The sequence below is a fragment of the Mytilus californianus genome, unplaced genomic scaffold (genome assembly GCF_021869535.1).
Source record: "Mytilus californianus isolate M0D057914Y unplaced genomic scaffold, xbMytCali1.0.p SCAF_15, whole genome shotgun sequence".
Lineage (NCBI taxonomy): Eukaryota > Metazoa > Mollusca > Bivalvia > Mytilida > Mytilidae > Mytilus > Mytilus californianus.
In genome coordinates this window covers 13,815,326-13,838,319 of record NW_026262637.1, presented here as the reverse complement: position 1 = coordinate 13,838,319, position 22,994 = coordinate 13,815,326, and the positions used below count along the sequence as shown (strand labels likewise).

General features: G+C 30.9%; 1 long non-coding RNA gene across 1 annotated transcript; it reads right to left on the bottom strand.

The window, feature by feature from the left end:
* Window positions 1-2,841: 2,841 nt before the first annotated feature.
* On the bottom strand, window positions 2,842-21,287 carry LOC127725464 (uncharacterized). Its single transcript, XR_007993010.1, has 3 exons — window positions 21,048-21,287; window positions 11,802-11,830; window positions 2,842-4,328 (listed from the first exon to the last, which is right to left on the bottom strand). It is a non-coding gene; the product is annotated as an uncharacterized LOC127725464 (long non-coding RNA).
* Between the last annotated feature and the right edge of the window lie 1,707 nt (window positions 21,288-22,994).

Sequence of the window (22,994 nt, the reverse complement as noted above, 5' to 3'; positions counted from 1 at the left end):
CTTATCTAGTGAATTCAAAAGGCCTTGCGATTTAAGTTTCACAGGATGTTGCAATTTTGAATGAGTGTTATTTAGAATTTAATACTCTCTGACCAGGTGTGATCTTTTTCATGAGTTTGCCCCTAGCAGGAGGTATTACTTTATACTTCACCACTAATCAGAAGAACAATTTTATTAATTTCTTTAATTTTTATCCCTTTTTGATATATATTGTATATAATATATCCCAAATTATAATAAAAAATATATTTCTAATATAAGGTTAAACAATTTCAGTGATTTTGTTGGCTGTTGATACCTCATTAAAAAGATAATTATATAACTATTGTACATTTTTTGTATGTAACCATGAAACCTATGTAGTTTTTATTTAGGAATTTAGGAAAATTAATTTAAAAAAAAACACATGCCAAATAAGAAGCACCTTAATAAGGTTTAATTACCATCAGTATAGGTGTGGTTTTTAGGTAAAAGAAAATCTTTGTTTAACAAAACTCTAAAACTTTAAAATTAATATAATTAAATTATTATATAAGATAATTTGATTTAACTATCTCTATTCGATAAATCTGAGAATCATGTAAGAATGTAAAAATCTGTTTTTATAATATATCTTTATTTTATTGTGGCTGTTGTCATGTCAGTTAAAAAGAAATTTATTTTAACAGTTAAAATTTAGAAAAAGTAGAGGTTATTTGGTCAAGTATGGTTCAGACTGGTCGAGTATTGTTCAGACCTTTGGTCGAGTATGGTTTAGACTGAAAAAAATAGGTCGAGTACAGATCGAGAATGGGTTAAGACTGTTTCAGACTGGTCGAGTAATAGTTCAGACTATTTTCAATGGCAAAGATAAGGGTCAAGTACAAATCAGTACAGTCGAGTATGGTTAAGACTGTGGTCGAGTAATGTCGAGTAAAATTCAGACCAATTCAGACTGGTCGAGTAAAAATCAGTACAGTCGAGTACAGATATAGGCCATTTCAGACTTTTACTGGTTTGTAGTGCACTGAACTACAGGCTCCTGACTTGGGACAGGCACATAAAGAATGTGGCGGGGTTAAACATGTTTGTGAGCGCTCAACTCTCCCCTGACCTGTGACAGTGGTGTAATAGTACAACATATGAACAAACAATAAAAATCAGTTGAAAAAGGCTTAACTCATCTGAATAGAAATACATCTAACAAAAACACAAAGTGGACGTGGACGAGTACTTATACATCCCAAAAACAAAAGACATTAAGTACAGATCTGAGAGTAATCGCAGTTACTGACAGCTAGTTCAATTGAAAAAAATATTAATTCAGGGTTACCACAAGGTAATAAAACATTTAAATATAATTTTTTTATAATTCTAAAGATTATCTGTGGAAATTTGGCTGTACCACTATCTATCTTATTACAACTGGAATATCATATCTTAATTGTTACGGTGATGTTTTTTTTAGAGGTAGTAAATTTGAATACACCCATATAGACATTAATTGTTCCTTTGAACAAACTCATTTCTAAAAGTTATCAATTAAGCATTGTAGTAAGGCATTTGAACATGGTCTTTATCGGTACTAACATTGAATTTATTTTTAATATACTGACTGACTTTAAAAACGCAACACTCTTTTTGTTGATTTATTTTTTACCAAATCATGATGGATCCTCATATAACTACTATTCATGCTTACCATACTTCTTTCTCTTTAGAAAAAATCAACATCTGACTTAATTTTGCATATTGAACATACCGGATTATTGAAGTCGCACGTTTTTCTTAAAGCGAATTTTGGAACCCAAAAAAGATTGTAGAATATTTGTTGGAGGCTGTTTGGTGAACTGTACTTTATACACAACTATTGAAGAAATGTTTTAGAATCAGATATATTGTTTCATAACCGTAGTGGAGGGGATTCGGGATTTTATGAAATTATCTTAATAAATCTATTTCATTAATAATTACCATCAATTATCACGTATGTCTGTTTCTCCATTCATGAAAAATTGCAACGAAATTACGAATCGACGAAGAACTTTTGATTCTATACGACAAACTATGAATAATTATTGATGTAAACAATTGATGATACATTGCAATTTGATACAAAATATGTTAATGGGAAATAATTTTATTGTACATTCATGATCAGTTAATGAACTTTACTAAAATCATCAATACTGTAAACAAACACAGACACCAATGTTTTTTGTTCTATTTATAAATGTGTAAAACAGGATATGCAAGCTGAGTAATTCTATTCGATTATTAAGATGTGAGTCGCAGATTTTCAAAGAAGGCGTATTCATTACAGAAATTTAATCATCAATCAGAGCTGTGCTTTCATTTCTCGCACTAATTTGTTGTAAATAAGGAGAATAAGCACAAGCCATTGTTTGAGTACTTACCTGCAAATTACTAACTTTGATATAATATGTTTCTACTATTATGATATTATACTCTTTTATCTGTTATTCTATATTCTTCCCATGCATCATTTTCATCAGACTCTCTCCCTTTTCAAGAGGGATAACATTTGTTCAATTTTAACACATCTATAGGTATACATGTATCTCTTATCAATAAAAGTATAAGAAAGTTCAGTTTGTAAAAATTGTTTCTTTTTAACATTTGATGCATCAATCTTCAGCACCATATAGAATGTTACTGCCGCCATCCAATCCCGCCAGGCTATCTTCGTAAGATAGTGTATGGCAATACCGGAATTTCAGTCGACAACCCACAACCCGCTATATAGATGATAACAAAATACCGAGAAAAAATTGCAAAGGGAACGGAGCGTTGCTCTTGGTTATGAAATATTAATTGAAACCTATCTAAAATAAAAATAAGAAAATTATAGACTTCATTTATTGTAATAGCACATTTACATACAAGTATAAAAAATAAAAGCAATTTGTTCAGTAAATAAGATTAATATTGTAAGGTGCCTCGTGAAAGTATTGGACGGAGATAACAATGACCAATCGTTAAACACAAAAACAAACATTTTCTGTCACGGTAAGCATTTAGTAGTACAATAGTTTATGATGAGAATAACTTGTCTGTGTGTTCTTGTGTTCAGGTAAAAATAAGCAGAACAACCATACAGAAATACTTCCTACTTGAATATGAGGGTGTGGATGGGGTTTACAGAATAGAGAATAATGGGCAAAAAATATAAAGAATAGAGAAAAATAGACCAAACAAATAAAGAATAGAGAAAAATAGACCAAACAAATAAAGAATAGAGAATAATGAGATGTAAAATATAAAGAATCGAGAGTAAAGGGCAAAAAGAACAAAGAAACGAGAAAAATGTCCTACAAAATTAAAGGATACAGAATTGAAGGACCCCACTCCCATCCAGACCCTCGAATATGGTGTCTTATGTTATCAAATTTTTGTATACGCAAAATACAAATTATGCTTTTGTTTATATGTTACTAAAGCATCAAAGTATTGTTCAACCATTATACATACATGCATACATCATATTAAACAAAATATTTTTCCGTGAAAAGAAAGAAACAAAACTTTTCTGATTTATTCAAAATATCTATCCCATACGAATTATCGTGGTCACTTGAAGGATTTAATTAAGATCGGAGTTATGTAGTTTTTTGGATAATGTCAACATGTGAACATAATTAATCATATTATTTATCAACATTTAGGAAACATCTAGATCAAAACAAGAAAACTTATAGGGTTCGTTTACCTTCATTCCCGTTTCAGAATCTAATGCATTTTCGGAAATAGACACACACATTATGATTAGCAGATAAATTCTTAAAGAATGAATGTTCGAACTAAAATGTCAGGATTTTTCAATTTTTAATTTAAGGACAACGAAATTTCACAAAATTCTTTAGGTTCTAAAACGGCGAATCCTGAAGGTTTGAGACATAAGAAGTTTGTATATTACATTGTATATATAACATGTAAAACGGTTCTTCAGCAGACAACATGCCAGCAGTTATGCTGCTGATAAAATAAATGATAATACGTCAAAACACACATATCCATTTTCTCCAACGAAGCAGCACACACATACATATATATAAATTTGTATATTCCATGTGTTTAAACAATGTCAAATAATTGTTAATGACATGTGCACAACCACGTATCCATACATTTTTTTATGGAAGGAATTAAATCGCTAATATCACAACTCCTTTCATTTTGTTTAATTCTGGATGTTTTTTTAACTAGTCATCCTTTCCTCCACAACAACATTTCCATAGGATACAGCACAAAACAAGGAGTCCAGCAAATGATCCTAAACCGATCATCAATCCTACAAACTTGTCACTACCAAAAAAGTCTTCTTCTTCCTGAAATAAAAATAAATGGTAAAATAAAGTATATTTAGATAAAACGCGTTTGACTAACAGGTCGAACAACGGATGTTCTTAAACCCTGCTGACTGCCATTGGCGATTGCCAAATAAACGGATCACAAGATGTAACAAAATGGGTATTTATTATTAATTTAATACCAAACAGAAAACAATCAACTTGCGGAAAAGATGGTATACCGCAAACATGAGGTGCACAAATTTGTACACCATATCCGGATTTCGACAATTAATGTCTCGTCAGTGATGTTAGGAATCGAAACATATAGCCTTAAAACATTACAACTGATAAAAATAGACGGAATATTTTATCTTTTAATATCATCCATAATTCAGATAAATAAAAAATGCAGCACAAGAATGAAAACAGCTGCAGTCACAGGAACTGTCAATGGGGTTGGAAACAGTGTCAACAGAAAAAAATAACTCCTGTTAGGCATGAATCACTCGTTATCCGATTAAAACAAAGAGAGGCAAAAGATATCAAAGGGAACTTTCAAACTCATTAGTCGAAAACAATATGACGTACATTGCCATGGCGAAATACCAAAAACGACCTAAAGACAAACAACTGTATACAAAACATAACATAGAAAGTAAAGACTGAGCATCCGTACCCAACAAAATTCGAAAGAAAGATGAGACATTATGATTTAAAGTTTTTCTTAATTGTCAGTTGTACTCAGTTAAGAACTTGTCGATTCTTATTTTGTCCTTAGAAAACGAACATGATAAATCTATGTTCAATGTTAGATCGTGAGGCAACTATGTTATTTTAGTACCAAAGTCATTGTTTTGTTTTTATTTCATTAAAATTTGTCACGAAATTGATGATTTTATCATATAACCAATACAAGAAATCCCCATTATGTCTGAGAGTTAATGAGTCGTCTTAATTTGTGGAATCATTGAAAGAAGATGCTAAATTCAATAGTCAATAATTAGTGTTTACGTGTAACCAGGTTGTTGACATTGTACAACCAAGCCTTTATCAATAAAAGCGCACTCAGATTCATAAACTTGTGATTTTCAGATTGTTAAAGGAAAACTGAGTATCATTCTAATTCAAAACACGTGTTTAAAAAGGCAGAAAAAGAAGCTTAACTTCCTGGTGTATGAACAAGGAAATCACATAATCGAATTCAAACTGAAATTCTAAGATACTAAATACAGTTTTATGAACAAAATTGGTAAATCATAAATAATGTAAGGGATATACTTTAGGTAAATCTTATATAGTGTAACGGTTTCATTTAAGGTTTATCTCAACACGTGTGTGTTAAACTATCACATGTACGTTATCATAGAAAGGTATAGAAAGGGTCAATAATACAATCAATTCAGTATTCTTAGATAGATGTGCATATTAGGCTTCTGTAATGTAAAAAGCTGGAAATTTATAGTAACAACTATCTCTATATTATGCTAACGGTAAGTATAGACGACAACAATTCGAAAACCTTCGGAAACGATGGGAATGTAATTTTAACAGTATTAAACATCATCCTGTATGCACAATTTAACTCGAAACAATCTCTCTCTCTCTCTCTCTCTCTCTCTCTCTCTCTCTCATTGCTAAAATTTCTGTTACAGTGAAAATGGATAGACACACTGACCTTATGTCAACCTGAAGGTCTTCTTTAGTGATTTGTGAATGGTTGTTGATGTATTTATTATTTCAACCAGAAGGTCTTCTTTAGTGATCTGTGAATGGTTGTTGATGTATTTATCATGTCAACCAGAAGGTCTTCTTTAGTGATTTGTGAATGGTTGTTGATGTATTTATCATGTCAACCAGAAGGTCTTCTTTAGTGATTTGTGAATGGTTGTTGATGTATTTATCATGTCAACCAGAAGGTCTTCTTTAGTGATTTGTGAATGGTTGTTGATGTATTTATCATGTCAACCAGAAGGTCTTCTTTAGTGATTTGTGAATGGTTGTTGATGTATTTATCATGTCAACCAGAAGGTCTTCTTTACTGATCTGTGAATGGTTGTTGATGTATTTATCATGTCAACCAGAAGGTTCTCTTTCATGATTGATTTGTGAATGGTTGTTGATGTATTTATCATATCAACCTTTTCATTACATAAAGCAGTTTAATTCAGTGATGTAAATATTTGTATGAAATATGTCTCAAAACAGAGTTTACGAGAATTTTGGAGCGACCAAGAAGGGCGATATAGACGCATATGGAAGTATGGTAGATTTGTTTAAATAGTTCCTGGTCTTGATTCGATTTACAATAGTAAAAAAAATATGCCCGACTCCATAATAGCACAAAATTCAGTCATGTTGTAAACAAATTCAACATCAACAACCATGCTTTGGCATCTTTATTCTCCTCTTAACACCCCCTCCCGCCAAAAAAGGACAATAACACCAATGTCAACGCCACCACTGTCTGTGTAGATTAAAATGTTTCTAACTTAAACTAAGAGGTCTTCCTATAGACAGTGAACTGAGACCAGGGTTAAGCTAGTTCGTATATGACTGGAAACCATCCAAATACTATTTATATTATCTTCGTTGTATTTGTCAGCTCATTATGTCGTGTAAATAGATAATCATATTTCTAATATATTTGTCGCTTCAATGTGTAATTCAAAATGTAATTAAATGAACGTTTCAACTATTATATTGAATATGTATTATTCAAGTGGTCATCATCAAGATGTACTTAGAAGTTCAAACAAGGATGTTACTTCAATATAGAATTTAACCATATCACCAGGCCTTATCATAACTAAATTTACAATAATACCATTTCTGGTCAAGTTTCGCATTTTCTTTAAATGTAGTATAATGAAGAAGTATATAAACTTCGAGTATGCAAATTCAAAATAAAAATCGAAACGTCTAAATTACATTTAGTGCTAGGAGTGGCAGCTGTTGAGGCTTTGTCTAATCAAATCATATTCCCTTACGAAATGTAGTTCTTATTTAGAACTCAAGCCAAGTGCAGAAACATTGATGTTACAAGTATAAATAGAACTTTGCTTTAAATCATCTATTGCGTAATAATAGGCATCGTGAACTATGAAACACTATATCAACGACCAAATGGTCACACACTCTTAACGTTTGTTCTTGTGTTGTTGTCTTCGTGAAAGAGTTTCATTATAATTTATAATAGAAACAAAGTTATTTGTAAAAGCCAGTTTAATTTCCGGGACGCATTTATAATGCATATATCAGCCAGAAATTGAGTTGTATTGATCACAAACGTCCGGACAGTTTCCTGTTCTTTAAACATAACGTAGAGTTGTTTATACTTCGTCATGATTTCTTTCTTACTTTGTCACATATTTTTGGTCTTGTGGTCAATCTTTGACACTATTAACTGCTGTGTACTAATTAAATTATTTTTCCACCAGATTTCTTCAATACAAAGGCCAATAAGTATAATGATATAATTGCAGAATAAACGTTGGAATTTGTTTGACACTTCTTTCAGCTTGGTTCAATAGTTAATTAGAAAACATATTTACTACACGCTGGAGACTAGTTAATGCTATTTTTTGTTATTGATCAAGCAGTAATTATTGTTTAAGTTGATGTTTTCCCTGATCTCACACATAGATAGCCAACATTGGGGGGTTTAAGTCATTTCCTCTAATCTAGACTTCCACATCGTTTTTAGAGTACTGTTCAATCTTAACCAATACAAAAAGAAAAGACATATTGATGGTTAAATCAATATCTAATTACAGAAATCACCATCTTTATCGGAAGTCAAATCGACTAGATGTGTTCTCAATGTGTATACACAATGGCGTAGGTCTACATTGGAACAAATGTCAATTGACAACTTTAAAAGTCAATGAAAATATGATGTTGTTTTGATTTAAAACGGGTTGATCTTTAATCACTATATTTGGTTTATTATGATCTTATTACTTAAAGCATATTCATAATTGAAAAACAGATTTTTTCAAGTTGAAAAAAAGAAAAACGTGACACAAAGGACTTTGACAAAAATAGTTGGTTAAAACAAGTATCATATTTACAGTTTTAATGTCTTCAACAATAGAAAGGTATCGTTACAAAAGTCTTCAACAATAGAAAGGTATCGTTACAACAGTCTTCAACAATAGAAAGGTATCGTTAAAACAGTCTTCAGCCATAGAAAGGTATCGTTACAACATGTCAAACTACAAATTTCTCGAATCTTTGAAATTTGTGAATATATTACACAAATGATAAAAAATCTGCCAGCAACTGTGTACAACCAAATCGCACAATTGTTGTAATGTTAGAAAATACATTCGTGGTTTCATCTTAATGGCCACTGGACGTTAAGCATCCAACAATCAATCAATCAATCAATTATTTAATGATATTCTGTTAATTTATCTCGAGATACTGCTACACAAACATTATTTTAAGAACGTTGTCTAAAAAAACTTATTGTGGTTGTAATTCTTTTTTGCATATTTAACTTCACTCTTAGTGCAAGTGACTGCATGTGCAAAAAACAGTTCAATGTTTATGTTATGTGTTTGTAGCAAGTTCATTATTGTGATTCAAAAACATTTTTATTTTTTGGATTTCTAAAACATTGTATATTTCTTAATAAAAAAAAGTAATTAAAAAAATTCAAACAATACTTAATAAATTTCATGCGTCCGAAACGCTTTTCTGTATTTACCTTCATCAGAAACGTTCAAAGCCGAATATTTGAAAACCAAAGGTGTATCAGATCAGAAACAGTTGAAGAGCTATATGACCAAACGGGAAATAAAAATAATAGCAAAATCAATCTAAGTAGATATAAGTAGATGTGGTATGAGTGCCAATGAGACAACTCTCCATCCAAGTCACAATTTGTAAAAGTAAACCATTATAGGTCAAAGTACGGCCTTCAACACGGAGCTTTGGCTCACACCCAACAGCAAGCTATAAAGGGCCCCAAAAATGACTAGTGTAAAACCATTCAAACGGGAAAACCAACGGTCTAATCTATATAAAAAACGAGAAACGAGAAACACTATGAACCACTTACGAACCACATCAACAAACGACAACCAATGAACATCAGATTCCTGACTTAGGTCAACTTTCCTGAATGAGTTTAAACTTTAGTTTTTAATAATGTCTTATTTTATACACGGACAATTTAGGAAAGGCTTGCTATAAATTATGTCAGTAGTGACTACTAAGCTGAGGAAACCCTAGGGGACTGATACTCCACCAGCAGCGGTATCGACCCAATGCTGTAAAAAAATTAAAACAACCTTAATAAATTTCATGCGACCGAAGCTCTTTTCTGGATTTACTTTCATCAGGAACGTTCAAAGCTGAATATATAAAAGGCAAGGTTGTTCAACTTTAAGATTAAAAACAGTTGAAGAGATATAATTCCAATAATTATGACATTTCAAAATATCCATGCAAGAAATGTAATTTCGTTGTGAAATAAAACGAGTCATGGAGCGTGAGAACTAACATTAACAACTGGAAAAAACCTCAAAATACGGACATGCCTTAAAACGATAACACACTTTTCATACCTAGCATTTAAAAAAAAAAATTAAATATGCATTGCAAAGGTAATCAATTATAACTTTCTATATGACATAGGAAACCAATCGACATTATAAAATATACGAAGTTCGCGTGTCAGCTGTTTTTAATTAATTGATTCCTACTGTTGTGCATAACTAAACTACACTACTGAAATATTTAAACTGTTGTTTAATAATCCTAGCAACTGATGGTAGGTACACCTAATAATTCATATTTGACTATTTTCTTAGTGAATGTTTATAAATAATAAACTAATTTATTATACTTTGAATATTCAGTCCATAAAGCAATGAAATCTATTATTGAAAGACATCCCGTCCCGTATGGGTTTTAAAGGGATGACATACTAATCCGTAGGCAAGCTAAAATTGATTTTTTAATAGTATATATTATATTATATAACTCTAATACATGTGGAATTAACAAAATTTTAAAGATGTTCAAAGACCATAGAATTTGCTCCTAAATAATTTTTTTGAAAGATTTGAACATTAAAGAACTGTAAAATTAGGGCCATCAAGTGATCAGAGAACTTTGACTCTTAAGACTGCCGTATGGTCCCCATACAGAGAAGATGTAATAAACGAAAAGGATAAGATGAATCAACAGAATATTGACAATACAACAGGCAACCTCAACCACCAAGAGACGACTCTTCAGAGACGTACACAGAAAAAAAATTACAATGAGTAACACATTACAGTCTCACAATGTGATGGGATTAAACTTCAAGTTGTATAATGTACAGCTAAAGGGCGATGAAATACTGAAATGAAAGATATTTAGTACGATAAACAGAATATTCCCAAACTTTCTGACGAATTGAATGGAGTCAAAACGCTTTAAATCTTACTTAAATAATTTTTCGTTGTTGTCAGGAAAGTTTATTCATTTGTTTATTTTTTATTTCAGTTTCTTACTTTATAATTTATAATTTTTTATTTTCACAAATCATACGAGATATTAAATGTATTAAACATGTATAGATTAAGTAATATAAAAATAAGGAAATGTGGTATGATTGCCAATGTAAGTAATTATAGGCAACCGTACGGCCTTCAACAAGGAGAAAAACCCATACCGTATGGTCGGCTATAAAAGGCCCGGACATGAAAAATATGAAACAATTCAATTGAGAAAACTAACGGTTTAATTTATAACAAAACAATTTACGAAAAACAAATATGACAGACATGAACTAACGACAACCACTGAACTACAGGCTCCTGATTTGGGACAGGCACATAAAGAATGTGGCGGGGTTAAACATGTTTGTGAGCGCTCAACCCTCCCCTAACCTAGGACAGTGGTGTAACAGTACAACATAAGAACAAACTGTAAAAGTCAAATGAAAAAGGCTTAACTCATCAGATAGATGCAAATAGAAATATATCTAACAAACGCACAGAGTGGACGTGGAAAAAAAGACAGTAAGTACAGATCTGAGAGTACTCGCAGTTACTGACAACTAGTTCAAAGCTAATAACAACTTATGACAAAATCATGTATCTAAGACTAAAATATCAATAACTACATTTCCAACATCCAATGGGTTTAGTGTAAAGACGTCATTAACTGTCAGAGAAAAAAACATGACCTTGTGCAATGCCAAACTATAGGTATCGACAGATTGTAGTACCGTGAAAGTAAATATTTGTAATATTTAGTATGGTTTTAATTTACTTAAATATATTTAAGTTTATTTTAGACTTTTGTTATACAGCAAATAATTGATGAGGGACTTTTATTCATATTGTCGGCATGTATCTTTAAAAAGTGACTGGAAACGTTTGTTTTCAAATTTTGAATAATTAAAATAGTTAAAGTAGTTTATTTATCATGTCCTTTTTTATTTTTTAACGCAATGTTACAATCCCCATTATCAATTTAAAAACTCTAGTTCACAATATTTATACTTACTTCTGGTGCAGCAGTTGATGAACTTTGACCTGAAATTAAAAAAAAAAATAATAGTTATTTTTAGAAAATTGCCAAAAAGATAATTTTTGCGCTTTTAGCGTCACAGCATAAAGGAAATAATCTTATGTTATACAGGATGTAAATTTGGTTTGTATTCATCCCAAAACGGAATATAAATCCATGTCTCGACTTTTTAGCATCTTCTATTGCTTTCATAATTAACGTTGATATCATGAGACATTATTATTTACAGGATACTTTTTTTTTTAAATCAGCAAATTAGTAAAGAAAATACTACCAATGCTATGGCTGAAGAGCGATACATGTTTTATATCTAAAACCAAATAGAGGTATAACACAAGATACGAAGATCTGATCCGTACAATATGAATGGTAAAAATGGCAGAAAAAAAGTGTATTGTACAAACAAGTGGCAATCTGTACAATATAAGTGATAAAAGTGTCTGAGAAAAAAAAAGGATATTTTTCAAAGAGGCTGATATCTTTAAAATATAATTGATAAAAGTGATAGAGAAAAAGGGAAATGTACAAAGAGGCGGCGATTTGAACAATAAGAGTAAAATTAGTGATAAAAGTGACAGAGAATAGGAATTTTTCAGAGAGGCGGAGATCTTTGCATTATGATTAATAAGAGTGACAGATAAAAAGGGATTGTACAAAGAAGCGGCGATCTGTACAATATATATATAAAATTGAATGATTACATTACATGTATGTTTCATTAGAATTAGCAATCTTGATTGGGTGACAACAATCCCGAGAGACTACAATGTCCTATTGTCAAATCCGACATATAACAGCTATGACTGTACGTGCTATATCCGTGACAATCTTTAAATAATGCATTGAAAAACAACGACGAAAAGCTGGATATAACTCTTAATGTCATGTTTGTAGCATAAAAATTTAACTATAAGAATTGAATGCTTCTTTTTATAATTTTCTATGGTTGTTTTTAAGCTTTGATCGTGTGCACAATTCAAATATGTTGCTCATCCTTGCTTCATACAACATGTGCTTCGGTCAACGCTTTTACACCCCCAATAAAATTGCAAAAAGAAACACTCAATTCTTAAATTAAAGCGGCAGAGAAAATGGTAATGTACAAAGAAGCTGTGATCTGTGCAATTAAATTGTCGTCATGCGAGTCGCATAACTTTCTATGTCCTCTTGATAAAAAATGGAAATAACTACACATGTATATTTGAGATACAGGCGCAATGCCCCATCTCCCTTTAACAATATGTTACGAGATTTCTTCATTCTACAAATTTTTGTCAGAAGTATTTTTGTTCTAACTCCACATTTACCTTCGATTTCCTAGAGGTTCAGAGAAACGTTTTTTTCAAGGTGTTGTATCTCCGCTATTTTACAGAATTTTTTGCTTAAAAAATTATCAAAATTATCATAGTGATACTATGCTGGAAGATTTTGCACGATTTGAACCCAACCTTTGATTAATTCTTAGGAAGTCAAGCATTACAAAATAAAGAATATTGCAGATTTCTAAAATCAACTTCTGTCTCAAATAGAAATATAGGAAATAGCTTCAATTGTGTTTGTATTGTTGTGATCTATCTAGAGAGTATTTTATTTATTTAAAGTGCTTGCTTTTGCAAAATAAAATTGAACAAAGAGTTGCTCTTTAAGTCTATAAATTCTATTCCTACATAATTTTCTATATCTCAGTCCAATATTTATAACATTGGGCTTCTAATATAAAAATAAGAAGATGTGGTATGATTGCCAATGAGACACACTACACCAAAGTTCAAATGAAGTGTAGGCAACCGTACGGCCTTCAACAAGGAGAAAAACCCATACCGTATGGTCGGCTATAAAAGGCCCCGACATAAAAAAATATGAAACAATTTACTTTATAAAACTAATAGCCTAATTTATAACAAAACAATTTACGAAAAACAAATATGACAAACATGGACCGCAGACTCCTGACTTGGGACAGGCACATAAAGAATGGGGTGGGGTTAAACATGTTTGTGAGAGCTCAAACCTCCCCTAACCTGGGAAAGTGGTTTTACAGCACATCATAAGAACAAATTATGAAAATCAGTTAAAAAGGGCTTAACTCATCAGATCGATACAAACAGAAAAACATCTAACAAACACACAGACTGGAGGTGGCAGGGTATTTATACATCCATAACAACAAAAAAGACACCAAGTACAGATCTGAGAGTACTTGCAATTATTGATAGTTAGTTCAAAACCAATAACAACTAATAAAAAAAATCAAGTATATCAGACTAAAACATCAATCAGTATACATTCAACATCCAATGGATTTAGTGTAAAGACGTCATTAACAGTCAGAGAATAACCATTTATTGAAAATCGCAACATTTAGAAAAATTAGAGTTACATCATTTTAACACTAACATAACGATTTATTGTTTGTTTATTGTTTTGTACATCAATTAGTCCGTTGTGGTTTTTCTTCGTTTGAATTTTTTGTTTGGTCATTCTCGGGGCCTTTTAAAGTTTTTTTTACGGACGGTAGGGGTTTTGAACAATTGATAGAAGGCCGTAGCTGCCCACATCTACGTCATTAAGTCTCTGATTGATAGTTTTCCGATTGCCAATCTTACCATGTTTTCTTATTTTATACCCAATATTCACAGTTAGAGTAAAGGTACATAAAATTACACACCACACAATGCAAAACAAAGGATTGCTGTAATAGTCGCTGTACGCAGCTTTGCAGACGTTTTTTGAAGAATATCGAAGAATTGTTATTGCTGTATTCAGACAAAATGTATTTTCATGTTAATCTTTAAAATATTTTGTTTTGTTATATAAAAGTCAAGGGTATACGATGCAATTCTTGAAAAGTATGTTTACTACTGTAGTGAAGAATACAAGACATTGTACCAGGTCTGTATAACCGGAAAATTAATCAAAACTTCTATCACAAATTATTGTCATCACAGCAATGTGACAAACTCAAAACAGCAATTGGAAATAAACACTAAGTCTTGCTTCTCTTCTGAATTGTGGTAGGTTTACAGATTGTTGACAATTCAATGTTTTTCCATCTTTGATTGATAATATTGATATGTTAAAAAGAATTATACGAGTGGATCAAAATTTAATGCAAATCTTAGTTTTTGGTAAATGCTTGTTAAATGTAATTTTTTCCATTTTCAAAATTGTCATTAAAATTAAAAGCGTTCCTTATTTTAGTAATACAAAGCTTAACGAAGGGAAATCAAATTTACAAACAAATAAGCAATTTCCGATTTAGAAAATAATAGCAAATTAGCGTGCTGTGACACATTATAGAATTAAAGTACATTTTCAATGGATAAAGATAATGATGCAGATACTTTTATATTGCTAGCAGTACATGTTGATTAAGTACTCGATAAACCACACCAACATAAAAATATACACGAATACTTTCGGGCTTTTTCCCCTTCATTTGTTGTCCATTTTCAATAACAATTGTCACGACTAATGTTTAAAGATTTTCTAAATTAAGCATTAAATCTCAAATGTTTTGCTGGAATCACAGTTTTAAAACTTTTAAAATAATTGGTTCTCTGCTATATTTATAAAAAGAAGTGTGGGGTAAACGTTATTAAGAAAGCATTCAAACGACGCAAAAACAAATAACCAAAAAGGCAGTTCAACATATAATCTTCAACAACAGATAACAAAACAAGACTATACGATTTTAGTATCTGATGCATGGTTTTTTATTATTAATTGTTTTTGACTTTTAACTAGCTTTTAGTAACTGCGAGTACTCTCAAATCGTACTTTCTTGTTAATTTGACCTGTTGACATAATTTGTAATGCATTTTTGTTATTCAGTTTTTACTTATTTGTGTTATATCTCGTCTCACTATTTTTAATATGTACGTATTTAGTATGACGATAAATTTTCACTTCTGACAACAAATTTATTTATTTTGTAAATAAAAATTCCGTACTCCTAACAACACATTTTTTATATTTAAATTTACCTGTGTACGTAATTTTATTTAACGCCAATGTTATAGTTGTCTTTTTGACATTGTTTTACATCCCCCCTTTTTTTATTTAATATTGTATTTATATTATGTCATAGATCAAATTTATTCGTTCAGTGTATGTTTACTTGTTTTTGTTAATATGTCTTTCTGATTGAGTTAAGTCATTTCAATTGATATTTCATAGTGTGTCTTTCTATGTTGTAATGTTACACTACTATTTCAGGTTAGGGTGAAGTTTGGCGCCTGTTAAAACGTTTAAACCCGCTGCATTTGTTTGCACCTGTCCTAAGTCAGGAACCTGTTGTTCAGTGGTTGTCGTTTGTTGATGTGGTTCTTAAGTGTTTCAGGTTTCTCGTTTTTGATATAGATTAGACCGTGGTTTTCCTGTTTGAATTGTTTTACACTATTCGTTTTTGGACCCATTATAGCTTGCTGTTCGGTGTGAGCCAAGGCTGCGTGTTGAAGGCCGTACTTTGACCTATAATTGTTTACTTTTTACACATTGTGACTTGGATGGAGAGTTGTCCCATTGGCACTCATACCACATCTTCTTATTTCTAATTACTATCTTTAAATATGTGGTATTATTGACTTTTGAAAAAAATGATATTCACCGAGGACAACGGCCGAAGTGAATATCAGATTATCAAAAGTAAATTAAACCGAAACAAAAGACAGTAATTGTTTTAATCCGTATTCCGAGAGAGAAAATGTATGTAATGACAACTTTTTCCCAAATCTTGCTAATTAATTCAATGTCACTGGACCATGTCATAGGGGGCAGGGCTTCAAAAATACTCGTCAAATTGATATGTACAGATAGTAATGCAACTTCATACAAAATATCATTGATCTATCACAAGTAGATCCTATCAAACTAACATAAGCAGAAAACCTAACATTGAAAATTGCTTATTAATTCAAAGTCACTGGACCATAACCTAGGGGCAGAGTCTTGAAATAGTCGTCAAACTGATATGTACCGATAGTAATGCAACTTTATATTAAATATCAATGATCTATCAGAAATAGATCCTATCAAACTAACTTAAGCAGAAAACTTAACAATTGTTGACGCCGTCGCCGGAAAAACAATCCCCATATCTCGCTTTCCGCGACTTTTGTCGCAAGCGAGACAATAACGGGCTTTTAATATTTTTCCAAGCTTTTCATTGGTATTGTTACTTTTAATATTCTTTTAAAGTATAAAGCTAACATCGCTTTGTTAATTTTTCGAATTTTTACGAAATCATTTAATAATATCATTCACTGTCTTACACAAGGAAAAAGCAACGTATGTTTCCCGATGTTTCTACCAGTAAATGTTTATCAACACGCATTGAAATACGTAACGTATGTTCCAACGGATGTTAAAATGAACAAAAATTTCAGGGACAAATGATATCATACACTTGAATGGTGTCAAAAAAGGCATCCTGTGAATTTCAAATTTAATTGAATGTCAAATCCTGTAATACTCACATTCAAAGCATGTTTTAACATTAGTATAACCATAAGTAACGTATGGTTAATTACATACATGTATTTTATTACGCGAGTCAAACAGGCGTTGTTATTTTATTTGTTAAATTATAGCTTTCTATTTATAAATCTTGACTTGATACACAGTTATTCTAAATTTGAAATATTTTCTAATAAAAACAAATCAAATATCCGATATCAAAAAAGTAAATAAAAATTAAAAATTTATTAATATTTGTCTAAATCTTATACAAATCGAGTGTTTCGTATTTTGTATAAATTTAGCAAAAAAAGTTCAAAATAATTGGTAGAAAGGAATAGGAAATAGACATATTACAAGGAAATTAAAATGTCCATAATCACTGCATGCATGTCAATATCATAGAAATACTATCTAAGTAACGAATCTAACAATTATATTCCTGATTTTGCAGAAGGAAATAGCATGTAAATTAGAGTTTACGTAACATCTTTACTTCCAAGAGATGTTAGACAGAGTTCAAAACTTTCATTAGCTGTTATCCGCGATAATTAGAATTACAAGCTAAAGATAGTATGATCTTTATCTAGACAGTTCCTTCTTCAGACGAAAATAAATTAAGAATTACTAAAAGTTGTCATATGTAACTTTTCTGATCATTTGATCACAAAATGGGGGATTCCTGAATACTTCATATAAAAAAAACCCAATAGCAATATATAAAATGCAGCTTCAAGCTAAAGAATAGAATATTTATGCATTTATAGAAAAAAAGATGCCTTGTTAATATATTGACATGTCATTGACTTTTGTTTACATAAATTCCTGTTGTTTCTATTTGCGCAAGAACAAATTAATTAACCATGCATCATTCGGAATTGAGAGGAATAAAATAGTCAATTTGTCTATTTTCATCTATTTATCATATCTGTTGTTCAGCTGACCAAAGTAAGGAATAATAAAAAAGACAATTAAACCTAATCATTTTTGTTGCTGGCATTACCAATGTCTCAACTTTATAAGAGGATGTTTGCTTTGCACAAAACAATCACATTGGCTTTAATTCCATATTGAGACATTATTCAATTCTTTTTTCCCATTGTCTGTTGTAGACATCTATAACATGAGTTTATCCCTTTGTCATTTCATAACAGTTTGAAACGCACTGATCAATACTGCAAATATTCAGGTATGTTAGTATTGGTATATTTGCATTTGATTGTAAGTCGCTAAAACCAGTTATTGTCTTGGAAAAAAATAATATGGGATTGATAAACGTAAAAATGAATAAAAACAATGTTTTATAGTCTGCTGTTTGTTTGTATCCTCTACTTGTATTGAACTAGTCAAATGATATTCCCTTACGCTCCTAAATTTTACAGTCAAATGATTTTGAAACGCATTGTTGAGCTATATATACATAAACATCCTTTATCATCATACAACATTTCAAATCTTTACTTATGTTTTTGTAACGCAGCTGCATGCGTCAACTTTGAGGTTTTAACAACATTGCGTTGTTTTCTGAGTCATGAACATTTGTCTAAATAATTGATTTATAGGGCTTAAAACTATAATTTTGTTACATTGCTATAAAGTTATAAACTAAGTATGTTGTAGAAACAATGAACAAGAAAATCATTCGAAGCTTAAACTTAAGTTTTATAGGAATTAAAGAAATAAAAGATCTTTCAGATACAAAAAGATTTATAAAAACTTGTAAAACTTGAAATTGTGTATCAAAACTGTTTTTACCTTGTTGATAAAATTCCGTATCAACTTCACAAATAATACATGATGCACCTAAGTCAGGAATCTGATGTTCAGTAGTTGTCGTTTGTTGATGTGGTTCATAAGTGTTTCTCGTTTCTCGTTTTTTATATAGATTAGACCGTTGGTTTTCCCGCTTGAATGGTTTTACACTAGTAATTTTTGGGGCCCTTTATAGCTTGCTGTTCGGTGTGAGCCAAGGTTCCGTGTTGAAGACCGTACTTTGACCTATATTGGTTTACTTTTATAAATTTTGACTTGGATGGAGAGTTGTCTCATTGGCACTCATACCACATCTTCTTATATCTATATAATGGTCTTGAAGTATAGATTCTATGTACTGACGTTGTTTATCATCTTAATTACGTGTTATAGTGTTCTTTATTTGTCTTTGTCAATTATTACTTTTACTGTTTAGTCCATTTTTGGTAATATCCCTTTGGCGTGGCTCGGTACTTCTACATCCTGTTATTGTGTTATTGTTTTATAGTCAATTTTTGTATTCTTGTCTTTCGTTTTTGCTTATGTGCTTTGTCTATATGCCATTTTGCTTTCTTTGTTGAATTTTTGGTTTGTTTTTATAGTGATTAAGATTATAACACAATGTTGACTGCTGTACCTCTATTTTTGACATTTTTACCTATTATGTTTGTTTGTTTTGTTCACACATTGTGTCAATATAATGTAATTTTATGCGACTGTAATACAAGTGAGAGGTTTCAAAATCCACCATTTTCTACATAAGGAAATGCCCGTACCACGTCAGGAATATGACAGTTGTTTTTTATTCGTTTGATGTGTTTGAACTTTTGATTTTGCCACTTGATAAGGGATTTTCCGTTTTGAATTTTCTTTGGAGTTCTGTATTTTGTTTTTTTACTTTTCAATATCAATGTAAAGTAGCAAACAGTTTGATTCGATGAATAAAATTAAGTCAAATAAATGAAATATCTTTGTTATGAATATAAACTTTTTGATACTCGAATTAAATTTTATTAAGATTCACCTGTTCTCTGTGTTTTCCCTGTAAGTGAGACATATAATGAATATAAACTTTTAGTTCATGTACTCTAGGTATCACAAACCTTCCTTTCTTTTAAATGAAGCAACGAAAAAGAAATATATCCTTACTTCTGACTTATAATATTAGATGAATAAAAATTCAAATTACTATATTTAGTTTATTATTATTCCTTTTTTAACAAACAAGATGAGAACAAATGATATAGAACCAACAAAATGTGTATCAATAATAATAATGCTATCAAAAGATGAGGACTCCTGTGAGAATAAAGGTTATCATGACTACCGTGTTCAAAAAGCATAAAAGTTACAACTGGTATCATGGTAATATTCGATTGAACATGTTTAAATAATATCTGTCTGGTTTGTTGTTCTCGTTATTTAAAACAAATTAAATAGTATAAGAAACCAAGAGCTATATATTATAATGTATAAATCATAATGTGCTCATGAGTTCATCCAAATAGTAGAATAACAAACATACAGAACTCCAAGGAAAATTCAAAACGGAAAGTCCCTTATCAAATGGCAAAATCAAAAGCTCAAACACATCAAATGAATGGAAAACAACTGTCATATTCCTAACAGAGAAACACATTTACCAAAATTGATTAGTAATATAATTTGTACGAGTTTAAACAATTCATCTATGAATGAAGTTTTTGAGAAATTTGGGATTAATAGCTGAAGCGAAAAACGAAGATTTATCTTTTTATCAAAATTTGTTTGATTTGCGTTTATTGCACAATTTTATATTAATTCTAGCAAAGGATAAAACTTAACTGACTAAAATACAGTTTGGTATTGTTCTTCAAATCTCTCTCTCTCTTTCTCATATATTAAACTACAAATAAACTGTGGATGTATTTAAAAAAAAACCGATTCCTTAAAATTGTAACCGTCCATCACATTTCAGGTATGTAAATGAAACAGTAAGGTTTTTTGAAAGATAAATAAATGTTTAAAACTTACCTAAATCAAAGCATAATTCTAAAATAAAAACAAAAAAAAGTAGAATGTATCGAAACTTCTTCATTTTTTCTTTTAGTCATAATCCCGCTTATAAGCTATTCCATGTGTCATAACTTCCGGTATGTCTGTTTCTGACGACCATCAGCAGTCAGGTACTTCTTCTATTTGCTATACTGGCAGACGATTGCTTAATTCACCGCTATCGATTTCAAAAAGGTGAATATTGATCTAAATGGTTGCTAACATTAACGGCAAATAATACACGGATTATCCTTTCAGAACTAAAGCAAAGGAAATATTTATGTATGTTTTACAAGTTTGAGGACTTAACGCAAAAACAATATCACCATCGGAACTTCAATAATTCAATAGACAGCCCAATGGAGATGATTTCATGATAAGTAAATTATCGCCTAATTAAATTCTATGAATTGATGCTGATTATTTCAGTTTATTTATTATTCAAAGTCACAATTACCCTTGGAATTCTCTAGATTAACCTTCAATCTTAGAAGATTGGACATCAGATTTTGTTTTAGTGATTTTCTAATTTAGATCTTCGAAGGTTAAACAATAGGTAGGATGGTAGAAGAGGTTATTTCAATAATTAAGACTTGAGCCTCAATGCTGAGGTCTTCAAATTTAAAAAAAATGATTCAAATTCAATATTCTGAATAATTAATAATCGCAAAACCCGACAGCAAAATTGGTTCACCTAAGGAATCAAAGTATAAAATCTAGAATAGCACTTAAATGTTGGAAACTGAACATTTTCGCAAGAGTCAAGTCGAAATCCCAGTGTTCCTAATGTGTACTGGTTTGTATATTAAGGTGGCTGGGGTGTCTTCCTCCATCTTGGATTTTGAAGTAGCAGATAACAATTGGTCTAGATCTTTAACGAAATATGCAAATTTTGAGAGTAGTATGTAATTCATGTGTAAGACTTTTCATGTTTATACAGAAAATTATGTGTTTTATCATATTTACGGCTATATTTTCTAAAAAACACAATATTTTTGTTTGATTCATTTTTTCAACTTTGCCACACAAGGGGAGATAACTCAGATAGTAGGGAAGATAAAAGGCAACAGTAGTATACCGGTGTTCAAAAGTCATAAATCGATTGAGAGAAACCAAATCCGGGTTACAAACTAAAACCGATGGAAACACATCAACTATAAGAGGAATACAAAGGAACAACAGGAACACTGAAGTGCAACAAAAACAAACGCCAACATACATAGAAACGAACTATTTGATAACAACTGCCATATTCCTGACTTGGTTCAGGACATTTTAAGAAAAAATGGTTGGTTGAACCTGATTTAATGGCTAGCCAAACCTCCCGTTTTATGACAATGTTAAAAAATATCGCTAAAATGACAACACTACGTGACAGAAATACAGCACAAACACACGTAATAATATTCATCACAGAGAAACGCACAAACAAATAATGTTATAGTCGACACAACATGCAAACCGCAGAACAACAACGAACATATTCCATCAACGACAGACACCACAGGATACCGAAAACAGTGACGCGCTTACGTAACTAACATGCAATCTCGAACTTTATACAATTATTTTCAAAATACAGGTCCAAACAATTTTCATGACAGTGATGGTATTGAAAGGCAACTTTATAATTATTTGGACTACAAACGATAAGACATAACACATTATCCAACCGAAACCATAACAAAAACATCAAAAATAAATACATGAATGTTGGATGTAGAAAATACTCAGATAAAGTAATTTTTATAATAGAAAGTGTTGTGAATTTACCTATTTTAATATGTAGCAAGAAAAGAAGTCCGGTGAACCTATTTTTTCTTTTTCTTATCTGAAAGCATGTTATAAGAGATATCTCACATTTCATCTTAAAATTCTATGGTGTAGTTTTCTTTTTATCACACAAAATTGGATTTTCCATGCATA